Below are 11,922 nucleotides of genomic sequence, written 5' to 3' on the forward strand. Positions count from 1 at the left end.
CCTTGCGTGTTGTTTATCATTCAAAATCAATAGTGCACTTGTCTGTTGACATTGTTTTGAAAGGCTCTCTCAGGCACCAATGGATGCTAAATTACGAAGGCCTCTCGTTGTCCACCTGCAAGATGGGAAGGTTGCGGCTAAAAGAGAGGTGTTGAGGGATTAAGTAGAGGCAGACGAGGAGGTGAGGGAGAAAAAGAGAGAGAGTGAGAGAGAGAGAGAAAGAGAGAGAGAGAGAGAAAGTGAGAGAGAGGGAGGGAGAGAGAATGACAGAGAGAGAGTTGAATCATGTGACCTGGCAGCACGTGTAAACCTTCTCTCTCTGCCTGAGCTTCCACTCGGATACAACAGATGCTCTGGACCAATCACGGCGCACCGTCTCTGTGTCACGGCGCTTAGTCGCCGCCACCACTCCACCCCCAATGTCACCCTCCAAGTGCCTTTAACCATGTCATTCCCACGAGCAGCACTCTGACTGCTCTGGCTTCAAACATTAGCACATGTGAAAATAAATAAATAAATAAATAACGCAATTGGATAGAAAGCAATCAAACAGGATGAGTCTTCAATTCCCAACCACACAAGCTACAGTTACCCGTCGGTCCATCCATTCTGTGGGATGGGTGGCGGGAGTGCTGAAGTTACTACCACAAGTTAACTAACGCAGGGTTCTATGGGGTGCCCAATTTGGGGCAATGTGGCAACTGAAAAAAACTATAGGTTGTAGACATACAACCAGACAAAGCCTCCTCGGCGCAATTAATTAATAAACAAAAATCTTTGCGATTAATTACGAAATTAAAATATTTAATCACCCGACAGCACTAATATATATATATATACACATATATAAACACATATCCACCCATTATCTGTACGACTTATACTAGGGTCGCAGTTATGCTGGAGCCTACTCCAGCGAACTTTGGGCCGTAGGCAAGGTACACCATGAATTGGTTGACAGCCAATCATAGGGCACACATAGACAAACAACCATGCACACTCACAAGCACGTCAATGGACAATTCAGAGCAGGGGTCTGAAACTCCGGTCCTCAAGCAACCTTTTCCTGCATGTTTTCCAACTCTGCCTGCTGCAACAAATCCTGGTTCAAATTATCAACTCATCACCAAGCTCTGCATTAGCCTGATAACGATCCTGATCATTTGATCATTTGTGTTTCTTTTGATTCAGGAAGCACAGTCCATTTATGTGAAACCAAATTCATCCCCTCCCCCCGCCAACAATCTTAAACACTATTTTACCTTCAAAAGTGCACATTATTACCATACGTCTATGAATGACCTTATGTTTTCCATTCACGGTCACTGAACAGCTGCAGTGTGACATGATGAAAACAAACGTTTGCCTCCTCACATCTGTAGCGACTAGTCACTGAACATGGATTGATGTCTGTGCATCTGTCTTTCTGTCTGTCAACTTCCTCTGCGTCGTGCACGCCAAGATGGCAAAGTCACGCTTGAGCCTCAGCACATGAGAGGAACAAGACCTCTTGGAAAGTGTGTATTTGCGTGTGCGCGTGTGTGCACGTGTGTGTGAGACGCCGTTCCCTTCCTTCCACTTTTTCATGGTGAATCTGAAATGATAAAAATTTATGTTGACATTAAATGGCGTGCTAAGCTTTGCCATTTAGCACAGCCCATCTATCTAGGACACCTGCTTTCAGTGGGGCTCATTTGGGGGAACTGCCTAGAAAGAGTTCGGAATAGTTCTAGCCCTGGAATTGGCACTCAAATTGGCCAATTCCAACCGAATCTTCTGAATTTGTTCTCGAACACAGTCCATGTTCTAAACCAATCAGCTGCTCATAGTTGAACTGTTTACATCTGTACTGCCCGACACATTCGTCCCCCGTTGACGTGCCCAAAGCGCACGCTGGCACTGCATTTTGGTGCTCTGAATGACCGGACCACACATTTCAACAATGCTCTTAGTTACCAAACCGTCGGAGTGAATTAGTGCATGTTCAGAGCGCCCTGCAAAACACACATTAAAGAAAAAAATGGCCGCCAACTGTGTATGAGAGGCCCAGGCTCTCTCACAAATTTGGTGTCAAAGTGTACGTACATATCTGCGGTCAGGGAATCTTATAGAATAAATTTTAAATTAAAAAATAGTATTCCCTTTTCCATGACAATTGGAGTGAAATATGCATTTTATCTAAAAAAAAATGGACTCCCAAAAACACAGTCTATTTACAAGTACACATCAGTCCATCCATCCGCCCATCCATCCATCTTCTTCCACTTCACTGGTGTGGGCTCGCGGTTGCAGAAGCTTTAGCGGGGAAGCCCGGACTTCCTTCTCCCCAGCCACTTCTGCCACATCCATTCTGACTTAGTCTTGGCAACACAGACCAAACTCTCCACAAGAAGCCACGAGGGATACAGTCAATTATCAAATTTGATCTCCAAGCCTGATGTGTGCGCCAAGTTTGGTGAATTTTCATTCATGTTTAGCGTCTAAAAATTGTGATTGTTTGAGGAGAGGCATAGTAATGATGAGTGATGATTTTTTTGCAGCAGCAGCAACAACAGTGTGCACTATGCCGCCACCTGTGGCCAAAGTGTGTAAGTGGCAGTACTGATGCTTGCTGCAGGAAGCCTTCTGTCGTGATCTGTCACTGGTGACTCATCGCGCACACTCTCTGTGTCGCTCTCTCTCACCGCCCCGAACCCCCCCCCCCCCCCCCCACACACACACACACACACCCTCACGCACCCCCACATACACTAAAAGGATTAACGTACGATTATTGTCTCTGTAAGAAATGTTGGCTCTCTGTGTCATGATACATTGCAAAGGGTTTTTCTAACTTCATGTATTTGCATTTGAAGGCATGTGTGTGTATCACATTTTCTGTCTGTGGGTGGATATGTTTCAGCTCCTTCATCAAGTCAAACAAAAGTGTCACCAAGTTGGAAAAGAAATCCAATGAATATACAGTATAAATACAACACATACATACAAACATAAATTCAAGTTCATAAATCTGCTATTAATACTCGTTAAAAATAAGCCTGTACATAATTAAAAGGAAAGTTTAAAAAAAAAGAAGAAAAAAGTTCTCCCTCCATTTCAAGCAGGGGTGTCCATTTGTGTATGCTATAATCTTTTTTTTTCTTTCATATATACTGTACGGATGAAAAAACAGTTTCAAAATAAAACAAAACAGCAATGATTTTTCAAGAATGTGGCATGGCCAGTGCCCCCGTCGAATGACGACTGTTTGGTTGAGATAGTATGAGGGAGGCAGATAAAAATAGCGGAGCAAAGATTTCATTTGAAAAAAAAAATAGCTGGCGGAAATTATGATTGGCTGGTAATTTGAGAGTGTCACCAGCTACATTGGCAGGTGATCAAAAAAGCTGATTTAGAAATTAGAAAAATTAATCATCACACTAAATATATATTTTTATAGGTTGAATTGGACGAAAGTATGGAAGTGCATTCAATGGTCTTCCAGCAATGAGGCTGACACTCCAGCCGAGTGTAGCTGTTTAGGGCTCTCGATTTTCAAATAGGAGGTGCCAGGCGTACCCCCTGGAGGTGGACCTGGGAGAAAAAATGTTAAAAAGTTCATCCTTAGACTTCAATTTAATGAATAACTACATATGGACGATGCATTGTGTTCATACCTTGAAGACTTCGGACATGAGAGAAAATGCATGCAAGATGCTCATTCACATATTAGTCAAGCAAGGAGAGACAAATCCTTGGGATATTTTCAGAGGTTGAAGTGGGCATGAGTAGAGACGTCCACCTACATTTTGGTGCTGATTGATTGCCGTTTTCTGAACTTATCAGCAATGTATAAACAATGATTTTTCATCCATCCATTATCTGTTACGCTTCTCCTCAAAAGGGTCGCTGGGTGCGCTGGTGCCTATCCCAGGCGTCTATGGACAGTAAGCGGGGTACACCCTGAACTGGTTGGAAACCGCAGTGCCCAGAGAATAGAGAGAAATATATACCAAAAGAACAGCATAACTGTGACAGTTTCAATCGCAGGGCACACACAGACGAACAACCATCCACGCTCACACTCTTACCTAGGGGCAATTTAGAGTGTCCAATCAACCTGCCATGCATGTTTTTGGAATGTGGGAGGAAACCAGAGTACCCGGAGGAAACCCACGCAAGCACAGGGAGAACATGCAAGCTCCTCACAGGAAGGCTGGAGCTGGAATCGAACTCACGGCCTCTCACTGTGAGGCCATTGCGGTAACCAGTTGTCCACCGTGCCGCCTCATTCCAGAATCCATTCCCACAGAATACTGAAGTAAAAAAAAATAAAAAAAAAAATAAAAAAAAATAAAAGACTATTCTGAAGTAAACTTGAATTGTTATTCTGCAAGAGTATACGTTTTTATTGGCTTTGTTAAGTTTTGACCCAACCCATGAGTTTTTAGAGCCATGAGACGTTGTTTGGCTGAATATTTGGGTTTGAATTACGAGCATAACTAACTCAAGCAAACACCTTCGCAACAAGCAGCAGCTTGGCAAATCGGCATTAATTCTTCAAAAATAAGACTTCAACGACACTGTCACTGCGTTATAACCCTTTAAACATGACAACAACACGTGTATGGACACAAACAATACTCACAGACATTTTTTTTATCCCCTGCGAAAAAGGATTAATATTATTGCTGCTTACTGAGTCTGTTGTAAAACTCTTCTCTCTTGCCTGTATTATACTGCACCCAGGTGGAGCATGTCAGAAAGATTGATTGATTTGAAGCAGAAAATGTGGCCAAACTGTTTAATTCATCATTATTGGCTCATTAAGGTATGTTTTTGTAATGTGTAATATTCTCAAGTGCTATGTTTGTCATAAGAAAAATACATTCCAAAATTATTTTGTCATATTTTTGTGGCGTTAGATGTAAGGAGAGGTTAGGGGATAGAATTAAGTGTTAGAAGGTTAGGGGGGTTACAGTTATGATTACACGGGGTGAGATTATGAAATGAGAATGAATGAGAAATGTCAACATTTGGTTGGATTTCTTTGCACTCACTTGAACCACCTAAATGTTTCCCTCCAATGATCCTCACATAAGTCACCCCCCCATCATCTTTATTTTAGCCAGAGATAATCCTGCTGTCACGTGGGCACGCAGTCACAGTATTGCAGACATGTTTCGTTGCACACACAGGAACACAATAAGACCACTAAAGCGCAGCTATAAACATTTTTCTTGTAGATGAAGTATGCACGGTGAGAGGGAGAAGGAAGGAGGAAAGAAAATTAATACCAACCTGCTTGCCTCATGAAGCATCGCAATTGTGAATAAAAATAGTATTTATTAATATTGTATGCATTGGAACTTCAAAAATCAAACTCCATTCAGGAAGACTGATTGCCAATCACAAGGTAGTTTATTATTATTATTATTATTATTATTATTCATAATAAATTGCTTCTAATAAACTGGTGTGATTCTAGCATATATAATTTGATACACACATACGCAGACCTACACACGCACACACACACACACACAGAACGGGACACACACGCCCACAGAAACGCACAGACATACATACAGTATGAAAAGAATATAGAATAAAGAATGAGCCGAGAGAGGAGGGGTGCCAGAGTTTAGTTCCCCAGGCACCTGCCTGCCACTCGCTCCAATGACTGAGAAATCCAACATAATTATTACCTCTGAGCACACACAATCTCACACACACATGCATTGCGAGCAGAGGGGAAATATCCTCAAATAACCTCTGCAAACTCATCCAAAATGCTGCATGATGACAGCTCATCAGGCTCTTGCTTACTGTTCCAAATGAACACATATAAACACAAAAACATGCACGTTAACACACAACACAACACACACAAAGATGCACGTGGGATGCTGATGGTCAGCCAAAAGAAAGTAGGTTGAAGAGACGGGGGAGGGGGGGGGGATAGAAAATTGTGGTGAAAACCAAAAGACAGAATTATCCAAACATGAGGATAATACAATGTGATGAGCTGGCGGTGGATACAAAAGGTTTCATGTCTCCTGGCTTATAGGGTTAAAGGTTACAACGGACTGACTTGAACAGAAGAAGCACAATCGCATATATGTATAGCCATAGACGTCCATCCATTATCTAAGATGCTTCTCCTCACAAGAGGCGCGGGGATGCGGGTGTCTATCCCAGCTGTCTTCGGGCAGTAGGCGGGGGACACCCTGAACTGGTCGCCAGCCAATCGCAGGGTAGGAACAAACGACAAACAACTTGGCTCTCACACTCAAACACGCAATTTAATGCAATATCATGCATGTTTGGGGAATATGGTTGGAAAATCGCAGTGCCAGAGAATAGAGAGAAATAGATACCAAAAGAACAGCAGAACTGTGACAGTCTCATGTTGATAACATGAACAAGGACGTTTGGATAAAACGTAACGTGGGATTCTAGTTAAGGTAAGCTGTTGTGAGACAAACTTTATCAAACATTTTATGTGTTGATAATTTGTCGTCCTTGTATTGAGAGAGCCGTGTTTGTCGGGGAGCTGAGCACAGATGTTTACTTGCCGCTTATCCAGCTCAGCTCTGACTAACTAAAAGGCACATTGAATAATGTTATGAGTTTCCAAACAAACAGTTTGTTTATTGACATGGCGGAGACTGGAAAGATCCCACAGGGGAAGATTCTGGGTCGTCCAAGCCAATCAGCACGCGGGATAAATCCACTCGTGCTCTCATTTGTCGATCTTATGCTGGGAACCAATCACGTGCCTTGTATGAGTGCCCGTAAGTATGTACACAGCCTCAAAGTCAATTCAACTCATTGAAACAACGCATCTTTCTGCAATATGACTATTTGTTTTGTTTTCATAAATATTTGGAAACACCTGCAAAGCACTGAAGCCACAAAATGTGAGTGCAAAGTGGCGAGGGAACACTGTAGTGTAATTGTAAACACATACTGTATATTACTATGTAGTCAGTCAGCCTCTCTCTCTCTCTCACACACACACACACACACACACTCATATCAATAGCAGTGTTAATGGAAGCTAGCATGAATACATGTACTCACGCACACACACAGACAGACTTAAATGTAACTAAAGAGGAAGGATCAGCTTCTTTTTACAAAATACACACAAACACACACGCACCGAAACACACAAAGGCCGCTGGTATGTTCGCTGCTCATGTGGAACCAGTTGACCTTGGGCCACTGCTTCTTGTCTTTGAGTCACATGAGAGAACGTGTGTGTGCTTTTGTGTATCTTCATGTGTGTGTGTGTGCGTTCATAATTCTGTCGCTTCCAAGGCCGTCTGAAGGCCGCTCCGCCTTGCTTCTGGATCGATGATGTCACACTTGCAAGGGGTTGCTCCACGGGACGGGAAGAGGAGAGGTTCGCCTAACTTTGCATAATGGATAGTCAGCGAATCCCGTCCATATGCAACTGAAAAAGAAGTGGTCAACGGTAAAGGACATTTGGCTTTGATCCTCCACACTACATTAGTGATTCTCAACCAATAAAGGCGCATATTTCACAAGAAAACTCTGACAGGTCACCACAACTACGTATAGAGCTAAAATAATAAGGATCTCATCTCACTCGACTCACAAATGAGTCTGAAATTGGGGCCAGTTACATTCATGGTGTACTGAACAAACTTTATTTTTAGAATGAGAACAAATGACCACATTACTTTTAAGGACATGATGGAGTTGTGGTTGGTCCCTCTTGTAGCTTTCCTCTTCAATGTGATACGCGCGCACTCGCCCACAGCACCTACAAGTCTATTCTGACAGTTGACTTAGAGGAATTCAAAACAAGAATACCTCCAGCCTTCCCTGCAAAACACACACACACACACCCCCTATGACATACATGTAACAGTCACACTGCTGTGTGAAGGACTGATAACACACACACACACACACACACACAAATATATATACATACACACAGAGTGAGGGGCCCCCTTCTCATATGTTTTCATAACGTGGTGTAAAGGTTAAGTCCTGGCTTGTTTGTTTAACGTGAACACACGCACACACACACACACACACACACAAAGTCACCATGTTGCTCAAGTGGAAAAACAACAAAGGGGTCAGAAGCTCCCGGCGACCCATGGCAGGTGGAGGCAGCGGGGACAATCTTTCAGAGTCCCCCGCGTGAGGCCCTCTCAACAAAAATATTTTTCAAGTTTGATCACCTGACTTTGACTCTTTATTAATATGATTCGTAACATGTACAATATAATACAATACAATTTTATTTATATAGCCCATTTCACAACAGCTGGAGCTGTAACAAAGCGCTTTCCATATGCTATCAGATAAATTAGCAGGTAATTAGAACACAAATTAAAACAAATAAACACATTTACAATACATACCAGAATAAAAGCAGAACAGCGACAGTCTCATGTTGAGTGGAAAGCTACAATGTAATACCTCTAAAGCAATAATTCACCAAATCATAACCAAACTAGCCACACAAGCACAGCAACAGATCCAACTAGTCCAGGGGTTGGCGCCCTTAAATACTCTGTAAGGTCCTTTTGGACCACCTTTCACAGAAAAAAAGCCACTTAACTCTTCTGATATCTAAAGTGAGAATAACACCACATATAGAATTTGGTATTTCTTCGTCTGTGTGAATAAAAAATATAATAAATATATACATTTTGAGTCCTCCTTGTATTCATAAAAAGAGAGCCAAACTTAAATAAAATGCCAGCATTAAACTCACACAAAAACACACACAACATGCACGGCATCAGGTGCACGGGGGCCCAATTGACTTGGAGATGCGGCAAATAAAAAGCATCATATATCTGTCACTCGCTCACGGACAAACGCCGGCTGATGGGAGAGAGTCCAATCTATTATTGAGCAGGATGCCCATCATTCCATGAGGCTGAAGGTCAGTGCCATCAATAAACCCCACGGTAACCCCACCCCCACCCCACAACGACACTCACGCAAACACACGCTACATTATCATTACGATTAGAGTGAAGAGAGGATGTTCGCACTAGCACAGATGACGCACTGAACCTTTTTTGAAGGAGAAGAGGATGAAAATGGATGAGGGGTGATGTGAGCAATGGAGGATGAGGAGGAGAAATAAAAGAGCAAGGCCGCGGAGGTGAAGGACAAAAAGAGGAGTATCAAGACGAGTGGGGGAGGTCAGCTTGATGACTAATGCCATAAAAAAGGAAAAAAATATGCTCAGACTTTGGATGCTGAGCTCAATGAACAAAATACGCCGGAATGCAGCATAATACATTAGCAAGACAGCGTGCACTATAATTGACTTCACTAAACATAAAACATAACGTGAAAGTTAATGTTTTGATCACTAGTACTCAGTCAGTCAGTCGGTTGCTGAGTGAGTGAGTCAGTCAGCTCGTTGGTAAGTGAGTTAGTTTTTAAAGTCACCTGAGTTTTCTAGCAAAGCAGGTACAGTGTGAGTTAGTTATTTAGTCTGTTAGTATGTTGGTAAGTCATTTTATACATTAATCAGTGAGTTAGTCTGTTGGTAAGTCTGTTTCTTAGTCACTCAATTAGTTCATTTGTTAGTTACTCATTCAGTCAGTTTATTTATTTGTGAGTTGGTTATTTAGTTAGTCAATGAGTTAACTAGTCAGCAATTATATTATTTAGTTGGGTTGTTAGTCAGTCTGTTAGTTGGCCAGTTGGTCATGCAGTGAGTTATTTAGTCAGTGAATAAGCTTGCCTTTCAGTCAGTCAGTTCGTTAGTCAGGCCATCACTTGGTATATTAATCAGTTAGTTGGGCACAGTTGAACTGTCAAATAGATCGTATTCACTCCTGACCTCTGAAAAACGTACACATGTTGTATAGTGTGTGTGTGGGGGGGGAGCGGGGGGGCGTGTGTGTGTGTGTGCGGGGGTGCGTGCGTGCGTGTGTGTGTATATACATATATTGGATTTTTTTGTACGCACACTCGCACGTGTCATATTCCTGCGTGGGATTCCACATACTATGGACAAAGACAATTGTGCACACAGTGTAAAGATATTTGGTGACAGATGTGCACTGACAGGGCTGCAGTGCACTGGTTTAATACACTTAACGGTACAGATGTCAAATTGCATCAGGCCTTCCCCACGCCGCCGCCTCTGTACCTGCACCGTCAGCCCGTTGCATTTTAGTTGACTCCTTACCTTACAGCCACCCGAGCTGTCAGCAGAGGGCGCTCTAGAGAGCTTAAAAGTGCTGTGTGTTAATTCAACTAACATCGTATAGCATCACTTAATGTGTTAAATCAAATACGTATTGCCCAATCGGCATCCATTGCAACCTGATCATCCTGGATGGGGGATTCCCCCATCTGTGGTCCCTTCTCATGGTTTCTTACTTTCCCCTATATATATATATATATATATATATATATATATATATATATATATATATATATATATATAGGGTTGCACTGAATAGTATCTCATAAAGTAAATTACAATTCTCAAGGGACAACGATACCAAAATAAATACATTTGAAAGGAACCAAAAGCTGAATGAAATCAATTCAAATCAGATGAAAAAAAAGGACTTTAGTTAGTTTTCAAAGTGTAAGATGTAGCTTTCGTTTTTTAAAAGCATTTTATTTTATTTCGTTAATAAAAGTCCATCCATCCGTAATATGAGCTGCTTATCCTCACAAGGGTCGTGGGTCCCAGCTGCCTGGCAGTAGGCGGCGTACATTATGAACGGGTTGCCAGCCAGTCGCAGGGCACACAAAGACAATTAATCACACCAAGGGACACTTGCGAGTGTTCAAATAACCTACCATGTATGACTTTAGAATGTGGGAAGAAACCGGAGTAACCACGCTGGCACGGGTTGAACATGCAAACTCCAAACAATCAGGCTGAAGACAGTAGCATATATTGGCTTCCATGCACACACAGGCATGCACGCGGGCGCACACGCGCCCACATGTACGCTCTTTCAAGCAGGTGTTGGGTCTGCAACATCATAACCAAATATTATCCCGCATGTGTGTTTGTCCTCTCTGCACTCATAGTTTATCCAACAAACTGAAGACTCTAAAGAAGACAACACATTGTTACGTGCGCCGTCAACACTGATTCTCTCCATCTCTCTCTCTCTCACGCACACAACACACGCGCACGCACACACGCGCACGCACACGCGCCATTGCATGCAGCCGTACAGATGGTTGGCTGTCGCCCAGAGGCTGCCATTAGCAACATTTGGTTAACCGTTATCTTTCTGCACGCACACTCATGGACGCGCACCGACACATTTGCAATACAAATTAAGCTGTCACAATTACAGTAACAAATGATTCAGGTGATAACTATATCCTTAAATTGCGTCCACAGAACAATTCACTGGCTGCACTTCAAGATCAAGTCGATTCACTTCTCCCGAGCTCCACTCGGTGGCGGCTCTGAGACACAAGGTCTATTTTTAGCCAGCTCTCAACTGGAGGACTAGATATTTATAGACAGAGATCTGTTACTTTTACACACGTGCAATTTTGCAGCATGAAAACGCACACACACACACGCGCGCGCGCACGCACTCGTATACTACATTCGCTGCCAAGCAGCGGCCAGCCGATGCCGCAAGACATTTTGCATCAAATGGCTGATGAAGGAACAAATCCAAGCTGACACACGCACACACATATAAAAGCGCACATATGCGATTTAATTGGCAACACAAACACAAAGTTGCACATGTTGCACTGCCAGTTGTCTATGATCACTGCCACCGTGGACAACAGAAAGCCATAGAATACCGTACTCCATTCCGTGCAGCCAGAATCTAGGCCAAGCCTTCAAACAAGTGAGAAATATATGAGCGCAATGAAGCGGATTTTGAAAACTGGCTTCCAGGTTTACTATATAATCTCCCAAGAAAATCAGGAGAA

The sequence above is a fragment of the Idiotropiscis lumnitzeri genome, chromosome 4, assembly GCF_059441095.1.
Source record: "Idiotropiscis lumnitzeri isolate Australia: NSW breed Sydney's pygmy pipehorse chromosome 4, RoL_Ilum_1.0, whole genome shotgun sequence".
NCBI classification, from domain to species: domain Eukaryota; kingdom Metazoa; phylum Chordata; class Actinopteri; order Syngnathiformes; family Syngnathidae; genus Idiotropiscis; species Idiotropiscis lumnitzeri.